The 27,543-nt window shown below is 40.1% G+C and overlaps 1 pseudogene; it reads right to left on the bottom strand.

Moving 5' to 3' along the window:
- Nucleotides 1-868: 868 nt before the first annotated feature.
- Nucleotides 869-21,409, bottom strand: LOC133648567 (uridine-cytidine kinase-like 1; annotated as a pseudogene).
- Between the last annotated feature and the right edge of the window lie 6,134 nt (nt 21,410-27,543).

Raw genomic sequence — 27,543 nt, 5'->3', positions numbered from 1 at the left:
ACAAAAACAAATTATAATGGCTTCAATAATTTCAAATGCACTCTGTAGGGATGAAATCCAACTCAATATTAATAATACTTTGTTTTCACATGAAAAAAAATTAAATAAAAATGTAGGACTTGTTTATGTAAGTGGCTGTTAAGTCATTTTTGACTATGAAATAAATAAAAGCATCCAAAAAATTAGAGCGGTTGGTATTCCACATAGTTCAGTTTTTGTTTTCAATATTAATAATACCTTGTTCTCGTATTTAAACAAATAAAAAATACAAATGTGGGACTTGTTTATGTAAGTGGCTGTTAAGTTCTTTTTGACTATGAAATAAATAAAAACATCCAAAAAAATTAGCGCGGTTGGTGTTCCACAGAGTTCAGTTTTCGTTTTCAATCAAAACAACAGAAAATTAAATAGCGGTATTAATAAACTTACCCCCATCTTGATGTCTCAATGACACGGACAGACAGCAGTTGCGGTTACATTCGACAGAGATGAATGGGTATTTTAACTACTGGCAATACATTTGTAACAGTGTTCGTCTCATGAAAAACAGTGTTGCCAATTATACAAAAGTAAAAGAAAATGCACATAGCCAAACCATTTGGTCTGTTTTGGCACTTCAAGTATGAACAATTGTCAGTTTACGGGAAGATGTAACAACATTGTTATACAGATTTCTTCACGAAAAGTGGAGGACAAACAAGGCAACAAAAAACTTGGGCTTCAGTCAATCTCTCCTTAAAGTTGCAGTAAGAAAGAATTGCGTTCTTAACTCCAGAGTCACTGAGGTTTACGTGGTTGAGAAGTTAAGAAAACACACTTAGCGCCAACAAGATGTGTAGTGTTGACATCATGAAAGCTGTCCAAGCTGTTCCACTTAAAAAGAAACCTTTTATTCTAATCATGGAATGAGTCAGGGTTCACCAGCCAATTTCCACATGCTTTTAAATATTTAAAAAACCTCCTAATATCATAACATTGTCCCTTTTCAAAAGAAAATCAGTCAAATAAAATAAAGACACACGTGATCATGAACACATTACTGGTAACCAAAGTTGTCTTCATCAAGTATTTGGTGGGACATTAGCATTTGAGCACAAACAGCAGAGGACGGGCAACAAGGCGTTCTCTGACCCCAAGTCCACACATTAAGTGTTTCTAGAAACATCAGTGTTCTGTCAGAAGTCCATGCCATCGTCACTTTCGCACCAATCTGACGGAGCGTCTGTGCCAAAGTAACGGTCACCAAAATTACCTTTGGGAACAAACAAGAAAACGATTTAACCTGGTAAGTGTTTTGGGGGGGTTTTCCTACGAGTGCTCACCGATGCCCGGTATGATGTGGAAGTGCTCGTTGACTTCCTTGTCCACAGCGGTGGTGATGATTCTCACTTTGGGGAAGGCGTATGCCACAGAGTGGACGCCCATTTCTGCCATCAGCAATGACAACAGGAATATCTTGTTCTCCGGCACGTCGTGGTCCTTCAGACGTTAAGACCAAACACACATTTCATGATACAATCCAAAATGCTTTCTTTCCAGCTTTTTGTTAAGTGTAACATCGTGTTATATCCCAATTTCAGCACTTCTGTCCTTACACCAAGGCTGTGTTTCAATAGCCACACTGCTCGACTCCACTGTTAATTTGTTTGAATAATGATTTCCGTCTTAGATATCCTCGAAATAAGACGATTACAAAACAAAACAAATGCACGTTGACTAAGACGATAACAAAACTACCTAACATTTTACTCAACAAATAAAAATGAGACGAAAATGTTGACACAAAAATAATCCAATCATATTTATTGTCTTGTTGATAAGTGGGACAAGTTAGGAATGTATCTAATCACAGTTATTTAACAGCATACATATACTAACGAGGGACCAGAAGTTACATAGTTACAAAGGAGAGCCAACCGATGCTTTTCCTTGTGAGATAAAGAAGTTGGATTTTTCATCTGCAAAAAAAAAATAAAAGGATTTAACTATTGCTTGGAGGCCATCAGCATGCGAGTCATTGATCGTGACATCTACACAACTGTAAGTTAAAGCTAATTCTATTGTTTCACTTATCAGCTTTTTTTATTTACATCAGCTGGCCAAGGTTAAAAACCTCCTTTCCAGGCAATAGTTTGAGACAGTAATCCATGCCTTTATCACATCTCGGCTGAATTACTGTAATTCTATGTACTTTGGAAATAGTCAGTCCTCCCTCTCACGTCTGCAGCTGGTCCAAAATGCAGCTGCTCGACTTTTAACTTGCACAAGCAAACGAGAGCACATTACTCCTGTTTTAGCCTCACTTCACTGGCTGCCTGTGTCTTTTAGAGTCCATTTTAAAATTATTGTATTTGTTTTTAAATCCTTACATGGTCTTGCCCCACCTTACCTCTCTGAGCTGCTCCACCTCTATGCCCCCACCTCAGCTGATCAGCTACTCCTGGAGGTACCGAAATCAAAGTGCAAGCTCAGAAGGGACAGGGCCTTCTCTGTTGCGGGTCCCAAACTCTGGAACGATCTCCCTCTCCATGTGAGACAGGCCCTTTCTTTGTCTACTTTTAGGACCCTTCTTAAAACTCATTTTTACTCACTGGTTTTTAACCCAGCATGAGACTTTGAACTATTTAAACTGTTTTAAACCATTTAACTGCCTTTTATCTAACAAATTGCTCTTAAGATAATTTTTTAGTCTGATCTTTTTTATATATATTTTACCTCTGTTTTAAATGATATGTTCTAGTCTGTCCTTTGCTTGTACTTCTCTGCTTTTTAAATGTTTACTTGTTTGTGATGTACAGCCCTTTGATTTCAACTGTGGTTCTTTTAAAGGGCTTTATAAATAAAGTTGGTATGGTATGGTACTTCTTCACAAAATATTCTCAAGTAATTTTTTACGCCTCTGTGAATCATTTATTTAATGGTATATGTAAAGGTATGGCAACTTTGTGGTTGTGGTTCAACGCACTTACGTCACATGCACAGCAAAAAGAGAAAGTTGATGCAGCATTTCTATTTATTACACCCCACATAAGAAATGTGTCCTGCCACATACAGTGTGTGTATTTGCTGCTTCCAGTTCACCCGCATTCATAAACAAAATTACAATAAAGGCATGCATAGTAACTTCATTTCACAACACACATACATTCCTGCTTTGCTAAAAGACACTGCACAAAAAAAAGAAAAGTATTTTTTTGCTGTGGAGCAAAAAATTTCTAATTACATCATTCCTGACCATAAGATCCTACCATGTTGTCTGTAAACTTTAAACAGGCCTTATCTTTTATAATTTTTAATTTAATTCGACTCAATTTAGACAGGCCTTATCTTTTATACTTTATATTTTATTCGGCTCAATTTACCGTAATTTTAGCTGACTAAAATGTGATGTAATTCCGTTGACTAAAACTAAACCAATTTAAATGACTGAAATTGGACTAAAACTATAATACATTTTCCTCAAAAGACTACAACTAAAGATAGATAAAAAGTGCTGTAAAAATTAAGATTGCTCTACTTACACTTCAATATGTAAACTACATACTTGTTTCTGAGGATATGCATTGAACAGTGTACTGATGTCCCAAATAGATTACTGTCTTTGCACACTTACCATTAATGAAGAACACAGTATTTATCGATTTCTTCTTTTCTCCTTTTTAAATGTGTATTGAAACCACTCGAGTTAGTTCCTCCAGGCAAGAAAGTGATGATTGAAGATAGTTAGGGTCAATTGCCACACACTCACCATTTGGGCCTTGTTGAGTGCAATATCTTGGTACTGACTGCATACTGCATTTTGCCGTACATGTACTTGGTAACAACTTACACACTCAAAATGCTAAATGTAAGTGTTGAAGTGCACAAATCAAAACACAGCCTTAGTCTTTTGAGTGCATAAGTGTGCCTCGATGATGCATTAAAAACGGTCAAAATGGTGATGGACACTTGACACCCTCAATAATTTCCATCTTAGCTAAGTAACAATAGGGGTGGGACTACCAAGCCTTTCCAAATTAGTCACAGGTTTGTGTGGCAACTGTGGTGTACTTTCCCCATCATTTGAAGCGGTGGGTAGACAGACGTGAGAAAAAGTAGCAACAAATACATTTCTGATCATTGTACAATCGAGAAAAGGGGGAGGAAATCAGGCAGACATGTTATCGTGCAATCCAAATTTTCGCATAATACTTCTATGAGTGGTTGAAAATAACCATCTAAAAAAGGGAAAAGAAAAAAGGAAATGTGCAAATATTAAGCTAGTCATTTCCAGTAAGTGCACATTGGCGGCAATTGATAAACTGTCGAAATGTGTGCACCCAGGAACTAAGTACCCAGTGTATACAGTATACTTATTGAAGTGCACTGACAGAAGAATTCGATTTGAGACACAGCAAAGCTGCCACTCACCAGCAGCACTCTGACAGCCATTAGAGCAGCGGCGCCCGTGGACACGGTGCTGTCCATCAGGATGACATAGTCCTCGCTGATGTCTTTAGGCAGTCGCAGGTAGTGCAGCTACATAAATGCAACAAAAAACACACAAAGATCCGCATGAAACAACCTGTTTTCTATCTTGAATGAGGATAGTTACTTTGTGGGCTGGCCTACCTCAGGTTCACCCGTGTCGTGGTTGGTCTGGATGAGGATTTTTCCCAGTCGGATGTCTTTGCACACAGCCGTGAGTGCCTGCTCCATGGTCTCTCCAGCTCTCAGGATGGATACGCCGGTGATCTGCAACAATAACTACTCATTGAAGCGCTACAAGTCCAGCAAATGTGGAACACAAATATTTATTCCACATTACTAGAAGTGTATGATAGCAGACCATCTCAATGTACCTTCCTAGACATCCCCGAAACAAGTGTATGCAAAGTCAAACTCAGACCTGGTCGTCTAAATTGGTACATTACACTTTCAACAATCCTTTGACCAAAGATGACAAATTAATAAACAGATTAAGTAGAAAACCTTTCTAGTCCATGTATACATAGTTTAAAGCTTTAAAATTTAAGGCGATGATTTAAAGATATATTCTTTATAAGATTTTACTGGCAGACAGCACATAGTAAACAGCAAAAAGGAAACAGACATACTCTTTTACCGCTCAGCCACATGCCATCGTAGACACCACCCTGAGGCGTCTCCACAGATACGGGCTGTAGAGTAGAAGACAAGGTAAAAGAAGACAAAGTGAGCCCTGCTGTTACATCCTTAAATTAAGATGGTTTACAACACCATGCTTCACTGGACTTCAGTTGAGTTAGCAGACCTTGAGGGGCAGGAAGGAGAGGGCGTGTTCAATTAGGAGCCTCATTAATCTTTTAGAGTAGAATATGAACTCGTCACGGTTTGTCTCCTTATTCCTAATCAACAACAATGGTGGTAAACATGACATTCAGCACGACTTTAACACTGGGGTTTTTAACACAACTGACCTGATGATGGTGTGCATGCCGCGCACTTGTGGCGTGCTCTTCAGAACGCTCAGGGTTTCGGGTAAAGGCTGACCCTGGTGGGCCGAGGCCAGAGCCGACCTGCCAGCACCACACAAGCAATATCAGTGAGGATCCAGTTACCGTCAACACACAGCTAACCTGTGCACTGATACATTATATAAACAATATTTTTGTATGCTTGGTTATCAAAATTGTTATTGGCAAATAGTTAAAAATTACCCTGCTATGATTCACTGAATAAACTCGGAAAGTTATTACCACTGGATTGACAAATCTTTAATTAAATGTTTGCAGATTGCATAGCAAAAATTTAAATCCGATTGCTGTCTTTTAGGAATTAACATAGGCTACATATTTTTTTCTGCCATACTATAAATATTTTTGTGTTTGTGACCAGCAGGTGGCATACACACTCTTTCCAATGCAATAAGATGGGTCTATTGCATGGTTACCAACTAAGTAGACAAAGGGAGATGCGAAACTGCATTAAAACATGCTGACAGTGTTAACAGCCATAACACATGCTGAAACACACACACAGACTTTGTGTTGGTGTCATTTTATGTTAGTTAAATAGAAAACAGCACACTATCTGTATTTGGGGTGTAGGGGGGTCAAAATGCACAGCAAACAAAGTGAAAGGGCAACAATGTGCCTCACATGTCCCAGCGCAGCTTCCCCTGAAGGAGGTTCATGACAGGAGGAAGTGAAGATACCATTGGAAGACAGAAGAAGAAGAAATAGTGAATGATGTAGTGAAGGTTTTTCCTCCTCTACATTTAAAGATGGCATTAAGTTCTAAAATTCAACACTTCCCAAATAGAAACATCACATGCATTTTTTCTCAAGAGGCCTTGTGTGAAATATTAACTAACTAGCCTGGTGGCTCGGTTCATACCTGTCAACATTTGCGTTTAAAAATAAGTGAAATTTTTACGAAAAATAGGGGAAGATAATAGGAAAATAATAGGAACCGTACACCTGGTACAACTGTGCTATTTTACTCGTGTGCTTTTATCTCATTTTGAAGGCCTGACTTTAGGGGCTACCGGATGTGTTGTGGAGTGGACCCGAAGCTGTGCTGCAGCGGCAATACCTGATTTGTTTCCCCATGACAGTCACGATAAGGGAAAGTACAGGAATGGGAAGGAAGGAAGGGCAAAATATGAGCGTTTCCCCAGAGTAAAAGGTAGGATGGACAGAAACAAAATGCAAGGTTTGTACAAATGTATGTATTTGCATTATCTTAAGTATAAACGAGGGTAAAAACACCAGACATGTCACTCTATTTCACCACAAAGGTCATTTTTACTTTGAAAGGAGTTTTTACTCGAAAAGGACAGTTTGTGTTAAGTGGAAGTTTCTGTTAAGATTAAATTTTAATGTGAAAATATTTTGCAGGGTTTCAGCATTAAGACGGTTTTAGTTTGAAAGATTGTCTAAATACCCTTTACTTTGACAATAAGTGTTTTAGTCAAAAAAAGTTGTAAAAACGTTCATACCTCACGTTGATCTCACGCTGGAATGATTACACAGCATTTATCCAGGCAAGGCAGGAATGTGGGGAGACGTGCATGTACACAGACACACACACAAGCACAGTGAGAAACACCAGACGTTAAAGAAATTTACAACTCTTTTTAAGATTAACCAACATTATCGTGGTTGTGTGTGTGTGTTTACTAAAGCCACCAGGTGTGTGTGTTTGCTAGAAGAGATTATCTGACTATTCCTCTATGTACGGTAGTACCTGGACTTTTGACTGAGCTCACTTGATGGGGTGAAGAAGTGCTTGTTGGAAATGTAAGTTGCTGTGAGGAAGGTTTAGTTACCTTCTCCAGTTGACTGTGAACGTGCTGAACAATCAAATCCAGTGCCACAAAGTTGTCGCCACCTGTTGAAGGACAATAGCTGGCTGGAGTATGTATTACAAAGGGGCCACAATCTCTTGTACTGTAGACAGAAGTGGACCTCTAGGCACCACGATGTCTGCGAGTGGCACGGTGGGCTCGATGTACTGCTCAAAAGCTGGCTTGACAAACTTGTTGTACTGCTTGATGATGCCGTTGATGTCCCGCCCACGCTGAGAAACGTCCCTCTTCAGCCTGCGTATGAGCCGGATGTCTGAGTCCGTGTCCACAAATACTTTCATGTCCAGCAGCTGGCAAGAGAATTAATGCAAAGGTGAGCCGATGTCTTTTATTTCCACACATACATGCAGCCCTCTTGAAAAAATAAAGTCACCGTCCATCCTGACACTAAACATCCACTCAGCAAAAACCACGCAAAATCAATGTGGACGCATTCCGACGACGAGTGAGAACAACGAGGCGGCGCTAACAAACCTACTGACAAGTGATGAGATGAAAAGGTGTTGGCATGTGATTTAGTGAGTGTTGTCCAGAGAGGTGTAGGCATAACTCAGTGGAACAACGAGCCAAGAGGGTCACTTGTTGTAAATCTCCACAAGCCGCCAACCAAAAGATGGCAAATTGTAAAAGGAACCAGTAAGGAGTCAACTTAGCTTTTCCAAAAACAATGGAAAAGCTAATGGATGTATTTAGAGTAATCTATTGTTCGATTGAGTAATTGAATTAAACGCACTCTATGGTAGGTCTGGACAATTAATCGGATTTTGATTTTGATTATGGCTTTCAATGATCATAAAAATATCATAATCAAAAATACGATTAAAGGGCCGTGCAACATGCATGCACATTTCTGAGCTTGTGACGATGAAACAGATGAGCTAATAAGTGAAAAAAACACGCGTGCTTTTTTGTGATCACACCATGGTTGATTATTTCCGTGTTAACGTAACCGTAGACAGAATCACAGAATTGACCAATAAAACAGAATCAACTGTTAAACTCAGAATATTAGGGAAATTAACATAACTGTGAGTGAAATGCTGTCGTTGTGAGGAGAAGGAACATTTGTTCGGAAAATAATTTGTCCGGTACCGTTCATTCATCCCTGCAAAACTCAACTGCCCGCCCAGAATTTAACAATGTGGAGACGTCTACTTGAAACAGCAACTAAATTATAAAACTAAAGCTTGCAATAATAATCTATACACCCACACACATCTCCTCTGCTTATGCTGTGAACAACATAATCGATGTAAGATGTATGTACAAACAGGACAGCAGTCGCAACTTGCAAGCGCTCCTTATTTTTTAACAGCTTGAAGTCGTCTCTGCACTCATCAAGCTCAGAACAGCACCACACTTCCCCCCCTTTACAAAAAAAAGGGTTGTGCACAACATCAGGTCTGACTGCACTAACAAAATAAAGGTTTCAAAAAGTACCTTACACAAGCATAATGTACTTAAAGCCCTTATTGATACATTTACACAATTATTATGGTTTGACTTAAAATACTGGTCAAAATTGTCCAAAGATGTATTGCACCAATAAATGTGAGGATTTTTGCGTTTAATTAACAAACATTTTATTAAATGTTATTAATGACATAAAAAGCACACACTCCATGGTGGTAAAATAAATGTAAAAAGTAAAAAATGAAATTCCAAAAAATAAAACGGAAAAACCTAATTTCATTGTTTTTTATATTGCTATTATTTCTATTTATTGTTGTTACTATCACTATCATTTTACTTGCTGTAGTTTATTCATTACAAATTTATATCAATTTTTATTTTAAAATTATATTTAAAGTTGAGTTTAGGTGGAACAATAAGTACTTATGTTTTCAAATTGATTAATAATCATATTATTAATCGTGATTTCATTATCAATCAAAATATTTGCGAATATTATTTTTACCACAATTGTCCAGCTCTACTTTATAGCCTCAACACACCTTCATGTTTGCTCTCTGCAGTCCTGCCAAAATGATGTCCGCATATTTTACTCATCAAAGCTCAAAAATACAAATAATGCTGTTTTCTAAACAAATTAATCGAAGAATTGTTGCAGCCCTATATGTGATGATCTTATGTCAAACTCAAGGCCCGGGGCCAAATCTGGCCCGCCACGTCATTTTATGTGGACCGCCACAGCGTGGAAATTAGGTGCGTCAATAAAGCACTTTGTCTTTCTTATAAAAAATTCAGGAGTGTCCAAACTTCTTCCAAAGAGGGCCACATAATGAAAAATTACATATTGGGGCGGGCCAGTTTGATACATTTTTGTCTTCAAGGGGACACCACGATACATTTTTTGTACACGTGGTGTCTCTCAAGGGTCTATCTTAGGTCATGTTCTTTTTATATTTACATGATTCCAATCGGCATCAGGAAACACGGAATTAATTTCTACAGTTATGATGATGACACAAAGATGTAAGTGTCCATGTCCCCTGATGACACACAACTAATTGAAACTGTTTTTAAATGCATTTCAGATATTGAATCCTGGATTGCATATAACAGTTTACAACTTAAACAGGACAAAACTCTAAGAAAGCTCTAAGAAAGAAACACATTTAAACTACAAGCATTGTCTTGAACTCCATCACTTAGAGAAAAAAAAATGGCCCCCGGGCTGCACTTTGGATACCTCTGTGATCGTTCTTTCAATTCTGACAGAAACATTGCATGTACTGCATGCAGTTGCATATCTTTTAACTTTAATATTATCTGATCATGCAACAAACGTTGGTTGATATAATATGCCAAACATTTTGTTCGTTAAATAAATGCTTAAGTATCTGCTTGTGACCCTTACTTAGGATTTCAAAGCAAGTTATCCAATAATTTGTACAAAACTTCAGGCAATTGAATAGGCAATTGTATTTATATATACAGTATATATTCACTGTTACAGGTGGCCCTATGAGGGCTGCCATAACTGAGATGTGGCCCTCAATGACACCCCTGATGCGTGCAATCAAAACATGAGAAACACGACAAGCTAATGTCCCACTAGCACCAGTATTTCCCACGTCACAGTACTGCACTTCATTAGCATATCATTCAGAGTAGTGTAGTAAAGATGAACACCACCAAAACAATCAATCACTGTGGAGACACAAGCCATTATTAACATTGTCGTTGAAAGCTCCCAAGGGAGGCTGCTGTTCCTTATCGCAACGGTCCAGCTTTCTCACATCACACACGCACACAAAAGCACACTCATGCAGGATGGTCTGCTTTGAAGGAACTTTCCTCAAAAGGTAAATTTTTTAAGAACCTTGTTTACAAGTTTGATTATTTATGTTAAATGTGTGTATTAAGCAACTTAAAGACATGCATGCAAACTGACCTTTAGTAGCTCCTTGTTAGCAAAGGCCAGGATGCCCTCAAAGATGACCACATTGGCACCATATACAGTTTTCTGTTAAAAAAAAAAAAAGAGCACAATCAGGCATTTTGTAGGCCAACACAACCCTACAAGTATACCGCCTAAACCTGGTTCAATAATAAGTCAGTTAATCAAATGATGAACGAAAACGAACTCAATAATTTTGCCGGCATCAATAAATTGCCATGTTCGTGTGTTTGTTTTCTTTGTATCGAGCAGCTTTCAATCAGGGTGCAAGAGGTTTCACTCTGTGCATCGCTCTCATGACCTGAACGCATTCGTTTAATAGCACGTGAGACTGGTAGCTAACGACAGAACTTAGCTAGTCGCAAATGGCCAGTAAGAAGCACCGCAAGGTAACAAAACATTGGAGGAAAAAAGATGATTACAAAGCAAAATGTCTCGATGTGGGAAATTAGTTTGGCTTCAAAACAAATGAGCAAAATTTGCCTACCAACACAGGACGAAAGAGCCAGTATGCCAAAACAATAAAAAAAAACACCTGACCCAGTCTTTCCAGCTGGGGAAAAAACTGCACTTCAAGATGTTCAACATTTACTGAAGTTACATTTTTGCTAACAGATACTGAGTACATTTTATTTAGAATAATTAAAGGTACTTAACCTTTCAATTACAATTGTAAAAATACTGATGAAAAAAATGTTTATTGCATTTGAAAGGGTTACTTGCATTAATATTGTATATTATGACTATGTTTACACTGCAGGCCAAAGTGGCCCAAATCAGATTTTTTTTTAGCTGACTGTTCACGCTGCAAGTAAAATCTGATCTTTATCAGACTCTATTGTAAACGCACACAAGCCCAAATGTGGTCTCAACGTCACTTGCATGCACAGCTCGACAAAGTGTATACAAAGGAAGTTGATCTGTTGCAATGAGCTACCTCTCATGGATGAAGAGCTGACTTGTCACTAACGCTACAAGTAAGTAATTATTCTATTATATATATTTAATTTCATATCTAAATCAGCGTTTTGAAACTTATGGTATAATTTGTTGATGCCGCAGCAGCGTAAATCAAAAGCGGCTCATTTAAACAGAACACCAGAACATGGAAGTCGTTACTATGCAAGAAAACATGGGCGTCACGACGTAGCTCACCCAAGGATGTCACATTGTCGTTTACACTGCAGTCACATTTGAAAATATCAGATTCAAATCAGATTCGGACTACATCCTGATATAGCCCAAATCTGATTTGAAGTGCTTTGGAGCATTTACACAGGCAAAAAAAGATCAGATCTGTGTCACTTGAGGGCAAAAAAAATCTGATTTGGTGCACAGTGTAAACGGGGCCAAATATTAAATTGGTCTCAAAATAATGCGGACAACAATAATATTTATCTGTAATAATTTGTGGGACAACATATCGTAACAGCGCCATCCTTTTAGACTGTGGTCAATGTTTGTAAAAGCAACTGGCTGCATCTAAACAAGTAAATCTCTTTCTTTAAAAATAAACACAAAATTTTGATTTGGTTTTACCATCAGCTGTTGCTAATATTTTGAGAACATTTGTGTGTATCGATATTATGCCTTGCAAATTGATATTGCAAAATTTTAAAGATATCAATCCATAATCTATTACAGTCTGTAAAATATTTTAAATAGTAGAGTTGTACAAGTACAATAATAATAAGCATATTGGTAAATGAATTCCTCTCTGACAATGTCTATCAAAAGTAAACATTGTTACCTTAGTAAGTACAATTATATGTGTTTTCCTTAGAATGTGCACCTAATCAAGTGACTATACTGACATTAGACCACTGCTCATTGACAATTTTTTACACGCAATCGTGAGAAGTGGATTAAGGTGACTTTACGAACAATAAAGTTTGAGCAGTCAGAGACAAAATGTGCCAAGCGCGCTGCCATCATATTTACAGTCGCTCCATCAGTGTCACATGAAAGTCAATAAAGAGGACGTCGCTCCATTGATCTGGAACTAGCGCAGAGACAAAGCGAGTGCAGCGGGCGAGTAGGAGCTGTGAATTGTATAGAAACAGATGAATTTTTATCGATTTGGTCATTTTAGTGTCCTCTCCTAAGAGTTGATTTAAGGCGCCTTTAACATGTTCAAGTGCAGCCGCCTGGAGACTGAAGGAGACTTCCTGATGGACCACAGAAGAAGGCGCACACTGGCTCTCAGCATTTGCAGCCTCCCCAGCTCAACAAGAAGGGTGCAGAGCGATTTTAATTACAAGCAGCCCGTACAAAAGGCCCTTAAAAGGATTTGTGAGAGGCGACAGGCCATTTCCCATGTGGCTTTGCGCCTTTCAGCCATGAAATTACATTGCAAAGAAATAGGGAACAGTCGTCGCCGCTGAATGGATTCCTCAGAATGAGGTTGTTTGTAGATAAGCTTAAATAATTATCACATTAACTGCGATCACATCAATGCATCTGCTTTTAATTATGTCAATGAAAGCAATACATACACACAAACTAGATGACAAGCAGGGATATCAAATCAATGAAAATATTGACTTTTCTTTACCCATGTAAGTTTATTTAAAAAAACCAAGCTGGCCGCCATTTTTGAATGTTCATATGTTTCTACATCTCCTTAATTTCACAGTGAACATCGGGCAAATTTAGAAAATTGTATTCTTATCACCTACCCATTCCTTGCGTCTGCAGTGCGTCGTGAAGTCGTACACAGGAACTTTAATGCTTTTTCCTTTCTTCAGCTTTCGGAGGACGCTGACCAGCAGCTCAAAGTCGAAGGCGTCAGGGTGGTCAAAGTTGTACTCGTTCCTCGCCGCCAGCTCCTGCGCGTCTTTATTTAGCACCTTTTTCGCACACAAACAACTTGCGGTCATTTATGACATAGCATTTAGCCACCAATGTAAGAAGTACATTTTAAAACTAACCTAAATTTTGCAATATAGTACATGTTTTCTACAAACCCCCTTTCCATATGAGTTGGGAAATTGTGTTAGATGTAAATATAAACGAATACAGTGATTTGCAAATCCCTTTCAACCCATATTCAATTGAATGCACTACAAAGACAAGATATTTGATGTTCAAACTCATAAACTTTATTTTTTTTTTCAAATAATAATTAACTTAGAATTTAATGGCTGCAACACGTGACAAAGTAGTTGGGAAAGGGCATGTTCACCACTGTGTTACATCACCTTTTCTTTTAACAACACTCAATAAACGATTGGGAACTGAGGAAACTAATTGTTGAAGCTTTGAAAGTGGAATTCTTTCCCATTCTTGTTTTATGTAGAGCTTCAGTCGTTCAACATTCGGGGTCTCCACTGTCGTATTTTACGCTTCATAATGCGCCACACATTTTCGATGGGAGACAGGTCTGGACTGCAGGCGGGCCAGGAAAGTACCCGCACTCTTTTTTTACGAAGCCACGCTGTTATAACACATGCTGAATGTTGATTGGCATTGTTTTGCTGAAATAAGCAGGGGCGTCCATGATAAAGACGGCACTTAGATGGCAGCATATGTAAATGATAATGATAAATGGGTTGTACTTGTATAGCGCTTTTCTACCTTCAAGGTACTCAAAGCGCTTTGACAGTATTTCCACATTTACCCATTCACACACACATTCACACACTGATGGCGGGAGCTGCCATGCAAGGCGCTACCAGCAGCCATCAGAGGCAAAGGGTGAAGTGTCTTGCCCAAGGTTGTTCCAAAACCTGCATGTACCTTTCAGCATTAATGGTGCCTTCACAGATGTGTAAGTTACCCATGCCTTGGGCACTAATGCACCCCCATACCATCACACATGCTGGCTTTTGAACTTTGCTTCGATAACAGTCTGGATGGTTCGCTTCCCCTTTGGTCCGGATGACACAATGTCGAATATTTCCAAAAACAATTTCAAATGTGGACTTGTCAGACCACAGAACACTTTTCCACTTTGCATGAGTCCATCTTAGATGATCTCGGGCCCAGAGAAGCCGGCGGCGTTTCTGGGTGTTGTTGATAAATGGCTTTCGCTTTGCATAGTAGAGCTTTAACTTGCACTTACAGATGTAGCGACCAACTGTATTTAGTGACAGTAGTTTTCTGAAGTGTTCCTGAGCCCATGTGGTGATATCCTTTAGAGATTGATGTCAGTTTTTGATACAGTGCCGTCTGAGGGATCAAAGGTCACGGTCATTCAATGTTGGTTTCCGGCCATGCCGCTTACGTGGAGTGATTTCTCCAGATTCTCTAAACCTTTTGATGACATTATGGACCGTAGATGTTGAAATCCCTAAATTTCTTGCAATTGCATTTTGAGAAACGTTGTTCTTAAACTGTTTGACTATTTGCTCATCCAGTTGTGGACAAAGGGGTGTACCTCGCCCCATCCTTTCTTGTGAAAGACTGAGCATTTTTGGGGAAGCTGTTTTTACACCCAATCATGGCACCCACATGTTCCCAATTTGCCTGCTCACCTGTAATTTGCCTGCTCACCTGTGGGACGTTCCAAATAAGTGTTTGATGAGCATTCCTCAGCTTTATCAGTATTTATTGCCACCTTTCCCAACTTCTTTGTCACTCGTTGCTGGCATCAAATTCTAAAGTTAATGATTATTTGCACAAAAAAAAAAGGTTTATCAGTTTGAACATCAAATATGTTGCCTTTGTAGCACATTCAACTGAATATGGGTTGAAAATGATTTACAAATCATTGTATTCCGTTTATATTTACATTAAGCACAATTTCCCAACTCATATGGAAACGGGGTTTGTAATTCGAACTTATACAGTGTTATTTAAGCAGCACCATTTTAGGAACAGAGTATTTACCAATAAAGAAGATACATGAATATGGAAGTTCTGTGAAAAACAAACATCAATCTGTAGTGTCACCTTGTAAAAGGAGTCCATGGAGAGAAGAACCACCCAAGGAACATCAAGCGCCTCAATGATTTTATTGGCTACTGTTGTTTTTCCAGAAGCACTTCCTCCACAAAGACCTGCAGAAAACCCTACATTGACTTAAATTGAACACCACCATGGTTATTTAAAGCATTGACATTTTGTTTAAAGAAACGTAACAGTTTTTAGAAAGAGGAGAGTAGACAGGAAAATGTATGTGTCAACATACTCTTAATGATTACTGTCATCACTAATGAGATCATTAAATGGGGAAATGAAGGATTAAGTGATTGGAACACAAGTGGTCCAGTGGTACATGTTCCAGTTTGGCAATGTAACAAACGTTTAACTGCAGTCAAATAAATAAAATAAAAACATCCATCCATCTTCTTCCACTTATCCGAGGTCAGGTCGCGGGGGCAGCAGCCTAAGCAGGGAAGCCCAGACTTCCCTCTCCCCAGCCACTTCATCCAGCTCCTCCCGGGGGATCCCAAGGCGTTCCCAGGCCAGCCGGGAGAGATAGTCTTCCCAACGTGTCCTGGGTCTTCCCCGTGGCCGCCTACCGGTCGGACGTGCCCGAAACACCTCCCTAGGGAGGCGTTCGGGTGGCATCCTGACCAGATGCCCGAACCACCTCATCTGGCTCCTCTCGATGTGGAGGAGCAGCGGTTTTACTTTGAGCTCCTCCCGGATGACAGAGCTTCTTACCCTATCTCTAAGGGAGAGCCCCGCCACCCGGCGGAGGAAACTAATTTCGGCCGCTTGTACCCGTGATCTTGTCCTTTCTGTCATGACCCAAAGCTCATGACCATAGGTGAGGATGGGAACGTAGATCGACCGGTAAATTAAGAGCTTTGCCTTCCGGCTCAGCTCCTTCTTCCCCACAACGGATTGATACAGCGTCCGCATTACTGAAGACGCCGCACCGATCCGCCTGTCGATCTCACGATCCACTCTTCCCTTACTCGTGAACAAGACTCCGAGGTAATTGAACTCCTCCACTTAGGGCAAGATCTCCTCCCCAACCCGGAGATGGCACTCCACCCTTTTTCGCGTGAGAACCATGGACTCGGACTTGGAGGTGCTGATTCCCATTCCAGTCGCTTCACACTCGGCTGCGAACCGATCCAGTTAGAGCTGAAGATCTTGGCCAGATGTAGCCATCAGCACCACATTATCTGCAAATAGCAGAGACCTAATCCTGCAGCCACCAAACCAAATACCCTCAACGCCCTGACTGCGCCTAGAAATTCTGTCTATAAAAGTTATGAACAGAATCGGTGACAAAGGGCAGCCTTGGCGGAGTCCAACCCTCACTGGAAACAGGTACGACTTACTGCCAGCAATGCAGACCAAGTTCTGACACTGATTATACAGGGAGCGGACCGCCACAATACGACAGTCCGTTACCCCATACTCTCTGAGCACTCCCCACAGGACTTCCCGGTCGAATGCCTTCTCCAAGTCCACAAAGCACATTTAGACTGGTTGGGCAAACTCCCATGCACCCTCAAGGACCCTGCCGAGAATATAGAGCTAGTCCACAATTCCACGACCAGGACGAAAACCACACTGTTCCTCCTGAATCCGGCGTAGCCTCCTCTCCAGTACACCTGAATAGATCTTACCGGGAAGGCTGAGTAAAAACAATGGTGATGTAAATAAAAAGCAAGGGGCTACGGGTGATCGAGCACCGAGGCCATCCATTAGATGAACATTCCCAAGTGTGCCAGCAGACTGTGGCGAAAATGTACTTTGCTGTCTGCAGATGTGCATGTGCAGGAGCATCAACGGACCAGTGAGCTCCCTCTGCAGTGTGCGCACACACCACCCTCAGTTAAGCACAGTCAGCTTCAAGAGGCAAACTGCTGACATGGGAGAAGAACATCGCAGTCCAAATTTTAATTGTGAATACAATAATAAAGTCTATATTGATCAACCATCCGTGATAGTGCACCTAAGACTGTGTTTTTCCTGAGAGGGTGGTCTATTTGTCTTAAGTGGATAAAGCACGAGGCAAAATCGTCTATTACATGATTTGAAGCCAGCATGTGATGTTTGTATAATTACAATTAACCTGTACAAAATGTCCTTACATTACACCTTTCTGCCCTGTTTATTTGTATTAGTTTTTTTGTGAATTTTATTTTTAGAATGGGCTGCGGGCCAATACAAAATAAGCGGCGCATTGCAAATCACAAAAACATAAACAATTATATTTCTGGAGGATTTAAATAATTACTTTTTTAGTAAAGTCAAATTTTAGGAATATTTTATTTGTCTAATTTCAATTTCCTGTGTTTAAGGTCATCTAAATAAATAAAATAAATATTTTACAGTTTGTTTTATCGTGCATTTATCATCTTTTTTGGTGACACAACCGTCACTGATTAAGTGGAATGTCCTTAATAATAAATGTTAACACTAAAACATTATTCACGATAAAAAGGGATTTTGTGCTTGATGAAGCTGTGTATTTACTCTAGGCCATTCACATTACACGTGGCTGACCTCTTGCTGATGAACACAGTAAAATGTGTGCCTGAGGACCAGTCTTAGCAGCTAGCAAATGAAGCGCGAACGTGCATCTGTGTGCAAACATCAGCACGCGTGTACTGTGCTTTAAACACATGGGACCAGCTTTAGGGGGAACCCAAGGAGGACATTATCATCATCTCTACTGGGTTGCATTATAATTTCCCACACAGTTTCTAATAATTAAATCTAATAACCCTTGCAGAACAGAGACTACTTTTTTTTTTTTAATGATCTGGTTTTCTTACCGATGACAAAGGCCTCTTTGAAGGTGGTCCCAGTGACGTTGTACCAGGGGGGCCTGCCGGCTGTGTAAATGGTCCTTTTATTTGTCCTCAGCAGTGGGGGCTCGGTTTTGGATTGGCTGGTGGTCCGTTTTTGTGGTGACAAGGATGGGGTCAAAGGACAGCGAGTGATGCAGTTGGGTAGGCAGTCCAGGGAATTTTCTCCACTCCCGCTGAAGGTAAGAGAAAAACTTATGCTGGCAATTTCAGCTTTAATAATAAGCAATTTGTGTTTTCTTGTTGCCATCAGAGATGCCTGATGTGCTCACAGTCGACCCCATGCTGCTCCTTTTAGGGCAATTTTGTCATTGGGGGGAACTACAGGGTCCACAAAGCTTTGATTAAAAATACATTATTATTAGTGTATGAATTTATGAAGAAATTGCATATTAAAACATTGTGGGACCTACAGACAACCCCCACTGTCCTGTAGAAGTGATAAGGAATCCACTCACTTTAAGATCCCCACCAAAACACCTCCACAGTGGACATGCTCTGCTGTCCGTGTGCTTGAGGGGGAGGGTGGTGGGAAAGGCCAACAATCCCCAGGAAATCACACGGATGCCCAATGGAGGCAGCTAACATGAAGGGCCGACGTCGCATGAGTAAGGCTGTCATCATGTGGCAGGAGCAGATTTTAGTACCAACAAAGCAAGAAGAAGGAGCGACTTTTCAAAATGCACTTGCTCTACCCTAATTTACTGTTACATTGGAGGGGGCGGCGTGGCGCAATTGGTAGAGCGGCCGTGGTTCCAGGTTGTATCCCTGCTTCCGCATCCTAGTCACTGCCACTGTGTCCTTGGGCAGGACACTTTACCCACCTTTTCCCAGTCCCACCCACACTGGTTTAAATAAAGCCTAAATATCTAGATCAGGGGTCCCCAAACTTTTTGACTCGGAGGCCGCATTGGGTTAAAAAAATTGGGCGGGTGGCCGGGCCGTATATATATTTATATTCTGAGCGCAATGTCACGTTATCGATGGGAAAATGCATTTTTAGACAATATGATTTGCCTGAGCGGCTAGGAGACACAAAGTAAAAGTGGTAGGAAATGGATTAGAAAGAACAGATTAAAAAAATTATAATAAAAAAATAAAATAAAATAATTTAATTTTTTTTACTTGAGTGTGAATGTTGTCTATCTGTGTTGGCCCTGTGAAGAGGTGGCGACTTGTCCAAGGTGTACACCGCCTTCCGGCCGAATGCAGCTGAGATAAACTCCAGCACCCCCTGCGACCCCGAAAGGGACACGCAGTAGAAAATTGATGGATGGGACTCCCCGCGGGCTGAGTTTTAGACGCTGGCAGGCCGGATCTAGCCCGCGGGCCGTAGTCTGGGGACCTCATATCTAGATAATGGGTTTCACTATGTAAAGAGCTTTAAGTATATAAAGAAAAGCATGATGTAAATATATTTCACTTCACTTAATTTGCCAAAGACATTCTAAATATTAAAATAACGATTTTAAATGGCAGTTTCAACACCTTCAAATCAAAAAAGACGTATGTTGCGATCAAACAACTGGTGTTTGATAAATACAATACTTACTCTTTCGGCCTGGGCCGATAACAAATTTTGTTGAACCAACAAAATGAGTGCCAATAAACAATATTTTGAGACCAAATTAACCACTGACGTATTGAGAATATTACATATTAGAATTCATTACAAGAACAAAAAAGGGGGTGAGGGCGGACCTACGTCACTTCCGCCTACCAATCCCCTAGCAACCGGGAATTCGTTGAAAACAAACCAGCTCACAGCGAACACAGCATTGACAGAAAAGGCATTTAACGAGCGTTGTGGCTTGGAAGTTGGCGTTAAATCCTTCATTTACGCATTTTTACTTATTCGCATATCGTGTGAAGAAACGAAAATGTATTATTTGCGTCAGACTCGCCTCAGTGAACTTTAAAGCTTCTCAGGCTTAGCTTAGCTTGCTAGTTAGCTTAGCCTGCGCGCTACTAAGAAAGAGACGCGGAAGTTATCAACAACTTTGTGTGAACACGCCGTACTTGTTGGAGCCCACGTCGAAGAAGAAGCGCTTGTTGTCCACAGTCATCGACGAGCCCTCCGGCAGCTCCGCGGGCTCCTCGTCCACGCCGCAATCGTCAATAAGTTTGGCCAAAGCGTCGCGGAACTCGATAAGTCCCTGCGCCGGAAGCGCGATGGTCTGACCCCAAGCCGGGCCCCCTGTTCACGGTCTGCCGGATCCTCAAGAACCGTCCCCGCTGGTTCTCTTTCAGGTCCATGTAGTACTTCCGATTCTCCCGCACTAGGAACTCGCTTTTCAGGGCCCGCCGCGGCTCATCCTGCACCATGCCCGGGTTGCTGGGACCCAACTGGGCGTAGTGTTCGATGAAGTCCACCAAGTAGTCGCGGAACTCGATCGCCACCGACGACAGCGTGAGGCGGCTCTTGTTGCCACCGGCCCCGACTTCGGCTGCGAGCCATTTGTCTCGTCTCTGTGGGCTTTTATCACGCTTTGGCAGAACAAAATACAACCTTTGTTTTCCCTGTTTCCAGTTGTGGTTAGCACAACCAAAAACAACACAGTTTTTCTGCATTTTGGAGGCAGAATGACGGGTTTAACCAGCGTAGGTCGACAGGTTAAAGAGTAATGGCAACGGCTTGTTTTCAACGCCAAGTCTGGTTGCTATGGCTCGAAGAACCCGTATGTAGCTCAGTTGCCCGGATGTCGGCCCTCACCCATATTCCAAAAAAGTGCAGTTTCCCTATCCAGCTCACACTTATGTGTGCCATAGAAGCATTCATCGCCGAATAAAAGGTTCAACTGAATGCCCTAACCTGAGAAGAAATAACGTCATAATGTGTGTCAAAGTTACTCTCTTACAAAGTTAGTGTGATTTCAAAGAAGCAATTTTCTTTGTTTCTTTGCTGCTGCTGGCAAGGTTCCGGGTAGTTAGCCAGCTAGCAGCATTAGCTCGCTAGCTACCGCTGCCTGTCTCTACTACGTGTTGGCGCCACAACGCAAAAAGAACCCGTACAACAAACCTTCCTGGCATGTCGTCTTTACCTGTCGGACTGCGACATGGCTCTGTCTGACTCCCTACCACTGTCGGCCGGCGGCTCATCTTGGTCAGCAGAGCTCGACGTGCTCATATCTACCGGGTAATGGCGCGGCTGAGAACACAAACACTGATGACGTCATGGCGTAAAGCTGGAGCTGCGTCGTGTTTGGTGAACATTTTCACTAAAAACCTTGTCTTATGCGCATGCTGCAGGAAAGTGTCACGCGACATCTTGCCTGACCTGGTACAGAATGAAGGCCTGTTTACATTACTATGGAACGTTCAAAAGAATTGGACAAATTTAATGCAAATTAAATCACCTTTATATTAGAAAATACATTTTACAACGACCCCAAAAGTAACAAGCGGTAAAAAATGGATGGATGGATGGATTGCATTATTTTACAATGCCTCACATGTATGCATAATATTTCTAAACATAGTATACAGAAATCATCACATCTACTCAATTAAATTGAGGCAACAGATTACAATTAATATCATTACATTTCACAATGTTTGGTATTGAGTAGATATTAATTATATTAAACCCTTAATAGTTTGTCAGTAAATATGAGCAGATTTGAATAGAAAACAGTACAGAATTAACGATAATCTAAACAAAATAACTGAGTTGATTTGAAAAAGTAATCTCCCTAATGTGTAAATAGCACTCATAAAAAATGATTTAATTCCACATATCAATGACATATAATTGAGTAATAATCATCCACAAAAATCTATGCATTGATTTGAATTTAATCAATGCATTTACCATCCATTTTGTACCTCTTGTCCCTTAATTAAATCTAAATATTATTTTTTCTTACAAGAATATAAGACAGATATGGCCCAGAAAGTACAGAACTCAAAAAATACCCAAATAAGTATTTTATTAACAATTAAACATTTAATACTTTTAAGTAACCACAATTGACTTACAAACATAGCTCTGTAAAAGCTGGACATTGTAGCACATGTACATTGCAACGCCATCTTAGAAGTTTGGTCACGCATTTCAAACCACAAATTTGAAAAAGACGAAATGCTGACTTCAACTACTTAAAATAAAACTTATCATATTACACTACAGAATGGTGATGTGTTCATAAACATGTGTTTCCATGCTTTCTCACCTCACTAAGCCTATCCCAGCAGCACACGGGCGGAAGGCGGGGTACATCCTGGACAAGTCGCCACCTCATCACAGGGCCAACAAAGATAGACAACATTCACACTCACATTCATTCACTAGGGCCAATTTAGTGTTGCCAATCAACCTATCCCCAGGTGGGAGGAAGCCAGAGTACCCAGAGGGAACCCACGCAGTCACGGGGAGAACATGTAAACTCCACACAGATAGATCCAGAGTCCAGGATCGAACCCAGGACCTTCGTATTGTGAGGCAAACGTACTAACCCCTGTGCTGCCCCAAGTTAGATTTGTATTTACACTTAACATTTATATTTATATTTAATATTTAGATATAAAATGTAGAGTCAACATTTAGTCTTAAGTGTGATGAAAATTTGCTAAATGTGAGAAATGTATCTGCTAGAAAAGTGTGACTGAATTTTTACATTCGGCACCACATAAAAACATGTGCCAAAACATAAATTACAGAAGTGCAATTTGTACAACGTAAAAAAAATGTGTACTACTAACAACAATTGAAATGTCATTGACATTTGGGGGACAAATCAGAGCTAACTTAAAAACGTAGCGTAGAAGCTGTGTCGCACAAACGTTTGCACTGCATCTACAATCTCATATCAAGCCAGAGGTTTGTTCTTCAGGGACTGGAGTGCGTTTGGCAGCTTTAAATCATCCAGTTTTAAGAAAAGTTTTTGGAATACCTCAAATGTGTATACTTTAGCTGTCTGGGATGATCGAGATTCAGCGCGTAGGTCAAGCCAAGGAGAAGAGAGCAAGCCCTTGCAATAACTCTATGCCCTGTGATGACTTCCACGCCCTCTGTGACGATGCCAATGTTATCTGGTATTTGTCGAAGCTCCAGGCTTTTGGGTCACAGGAATGGCCATCATGAGATGTTCAGGTTCCTCCAAGCTCCCAGTTTCCTGCAACATGAAATTATTAGGTTCTTTATATTATATATAAATATTTAGCAAGCATATTACATTACTAGACTATACATTTATTATTGATTTTATAAGTTATAAATCAATTTTATTTTTATGCACGCCTTGGTCTCAAACTGATCTAGGTTTTGTGTTCTCTCTATTTTGATGTTTTTATAGTCTACAAATGCAAATGTCCTTCCATTGTAATGAGGGATTTATGCTGTTCTACAATTACATACTTCCCTATGTACAGTATCTTGTTGAACAATAGTGTTCATCTCTCTAGGTCAATGATTCCAAACTGTGGTACGCGTACCACTAGTGGTATGCAGGCTTCATCTAGTGGTACGCCAAATAATCACTTGATTAAAGTACAGTGTTTTTTTTTCCTAATTTCAATCACGGTGTTACTTTTCTAACTGTGTATAATGTTACAGTGGCCCAAAATATTAAATGTAGTTGTTAAATAAAAACCTATGCTTTGTTTGAATGAATACTGAGGCGTCATTATTATTATTATTATTACTGTGCCACTGTATTTTAACATTGATCATTATGGTGGTACTTGGAGAACCAATTTTTTTCTGAGGTGGTACTTGGTGAAAAAGGTTTGAGAACCACTGCTCAGATTTTCGAGATTTGGAGACTGTATGACAAGGAGCACTGAAGCTGTTAAAAAAGATAGTACAAAAAAAGGTCACAGATCTTTGTCAATCTACTTTACAGCACCTACTAGAGCGGGGGCAGCAACCCGTGGCTCAGGAGCCGCATGCGGCTCTTTAGCGCCACCCTGGAGCTTTTTCAAAGATGTGTGAACATTTTTTTGTTTTACTATGGTTTCTGTAGGACAAACATGACACAAACCTTCTTAATTGTTGGAAATCCCACTGTTTATATTAAACATGCTTCACTGATGAGAGTAATTGGCAAGTGCCGTTTTGTCCTACTAATTCCAGCGGTCCTTGAACTCACCGTAGTTTGTTTACATGTACAACTTTCTCCTACAGTGCCACAGAAAGATGTGTTCTATGCCACTCCTTCTTTGTCACATTTTGACCACCAAACTTTTTATGCTGTGCATGAATGCACAATGGTGAGCTTTGTTGATGTTGACTTGTTGGGAGTGCTAATCAGGCATATTTGGTCAATGCATGACTGCAAGGTAATCGTTGCTAATATGCTATATTGGCTAGCTGTATGTACATATTGCATCATTATGCCTCGTTTGTAGGTATATTTAAGCTCATTTAAATTCCTTTACTTATGTCCTATGTGTATTTAATTTAAATTTGTATGTCTCATGACACATTATCTGTATGTAATATTAGCTGCATTTCTCATAGTGTTTTGTGTGCCATGTTGTTCCAGACCACAGCAAACGTTACCCAGCTTGCAAAGATTGTAATAAATCCATTAGAAGAAGACAGCCTGCGGTTTCCTTTAATTTGGACACACACATCTATACATTTGGCCATTCTGAGCTAGTAATTTCCAGAAGTTATCTCATCCTGTGAGAAGCCTCCATTTTACTAATGATTTCCAATGTTGCAAAAATGCCTAGAATAAAACTACAACATTTCTGTCAACGAAGATGTGCGTCAGCCTTTGATAGTAGGCTAATATAGCTAATATAGACACTTACATCATGTGTTGTCTTCATTATAACACCGCTGTAAAATGAGAAAGTTTGTGACATGTTAAGCTAGCTGCTCCTGCTAACATTAAATGCTAACCGCTGTGGACCGGACATTAACGCACTAAAATTAACAGATGTATGTATGAAAAGAAATACAATTGTGGCTCTAAAACGTAACACTGTATATTTCGAACATGCAAGCATACAACATGATACATCACGTTGTATGCTTGCATGTTCGAAATAAACTCAAACTCAAACTGTTAGACTGACTTCATGTGTGTTTGACTAAGTTTTCGTCACAACACAGACAAGTTGCCTGCCCGCCCGGAAAGACAAGCCAAGACACGACCCATGCACAGGAAGTAAAGCCAACAGAAGTGTGGGGACGTGCCGTCCGGACAAGAATATTCTCTTTCGTCGATAACACCCAATATTTCCCTTTATGGAAATGTATCCAACCTTAATATTAAAACCAATGTACTTATTTATGCAATATCAATAAATAAATAAAAACAGGTTATATCAACATGCAAGGAACGTGACAGAACCAATGATAGCGGAAAGGCTAACACACATCCTTCAAAATAAAAGTTTGACTTCGATACATTATAAATTATTCCAAAATGTACAATGCAGTGTTCATATTATAGCAAAACAAAATCACACTACCACATTAACATAGTCTTGCAAACAGAGGACAACTGTATGTTGCTACCTAGTCTCTTTTTTTTTGCTCATTTTATTTTGTAATATAGCCGACCATTACATGCGTTCTTCCTACTAGCCCAGTGATAACAAAATACGTTTTCTTACCTTAGTCATCGAGTTTTACAAGATGAGCGATGTGGAAGAAGACGAACATTCTCTGACTGTGCTCTCTTGTTCAAATGTCTTGTGGCGAGATAGTCTGCTGCACTCGTAAAGATAGCGCATTTTGACCGGAAGTGCGTTTCATTTAAAATTCAACTAATAACATGAATTACATTTCACACAATATTCCATCTATTAAGAACTAAATACATATAATTCTTATGTTTGAATTAACTACAATGAGTAGATTTTATTCCGAACATTTGTATATGAAATGTAATTAAATATTTGACTCAAAATCAAATTATTATATCTTCCATCCATCCATCCATCCATCCATCCATCCATCCATCCATCCATCCATCCATCCATCTTCTTCCGCTTATCCGAGGTCGGGTCGCGGGGGCAGCAGCCTAAGCAGGGAAGCCCAGACTTCCCTCTCCCCAGCCACTTCGTCCAGCTCCTCCCGGGGGATCCCGGGGTGTTCCCAGGCCAGCCGGGAGAGATAGTCTTCCCAACGTGTCCTGGGTCTTCCCCGTGGCCTCCTACCAGTCGGACGTGCCCAAAACACCTCCCTAGGGAGGCGTTCTGGGGGCATCCTGACCAGATGCCCAAATCACCTTATCTGGCTCCGCTCGATGTGGAGGAGCAGCGGCTTTACTTTGAGCTCCTCCCGGATGACAGAGCTTCTTACCCTATCTCTAAGGGAGACACCCGCCACCTGGCGGAGGAAACTCATTTTGGCCGCTTGTACCCGTGATCGTGTCTTTTCGGTCATGAGCCAAAGCTCATGACCATAGGCCATTATTATATCTTACCTAACAAAATAATTCAAATGTAGATGACCACGGAATCTTTTTTACAATATGTGTTATTTCATCTTTGCCATAAATTGTGCATTAACACATACAATAAAAATGCTCACTTTTAATTGAAAATGCCAGAGAGGTAGTCAAATATTTATTATAGAGGTTGCATTGAATACACGCTATAATGGTTTCATTAGCACTCCTGACATCAATTGTAGTAATAAAATGCAATGTGGACAAAAATAAATGCAAAAATGTTTTGTTATTTAGAAATAGACTTGCATAATTCAAATTTACACGACCACATAATCTTTTTCTTTTTTTTTACAGTATATGTTAATTCATCTCTCCCATAAATTGTACTGTATAATTGTACACAATTAAGAAGCTGTACAACGATAGCTTTTTGTGTGTGTGATATATTTATATGTTGGACAAAAAATACATAATTTTTTAAACGTGCATGTGCTGTAAATTTTGCATTCACACACTCCTTAAAGGCGAGCACTAATGTTCAAGTGTATGCTAACATGCATTGATTTCCAATAGCTGCTCCCATTAGAATGTTCTATTGGACCTACTGTCCGCTCAGCCTTAAAAACAATATTTGATAACTCATATGCAGTTGTTGTCTTTGCAGAGATAAGTACAATAGCATTATTTCTGCAGCAGCTCCTTTTTGTGACTCTAGTGCCTTTAGTGATGAATTGAAGTGTGCATTCTTGGATTAAATGAAATCAGGCAGATTTTTAAATG

Source organism: Entelurus aequoreus, linkage group LG04, assembly GCF_033978785.1.
Source record: "Entelurus aequoreus isolate RoL-2023_Sb linkage group LG04, RoL_Eaeq_v1.1, whole genome shotgun sequence".
Taxonomy (NCBI): domain Eukaryota; kingdom Metazoa; phylum Chordata; class Actinopteri; order Syngnathiformes; family Syngnathidae; genus Entelurus; species Entelurus aequoreus.
This window is presented reverse-complemented; position numbering and strand designations above follow the sequence as displayed.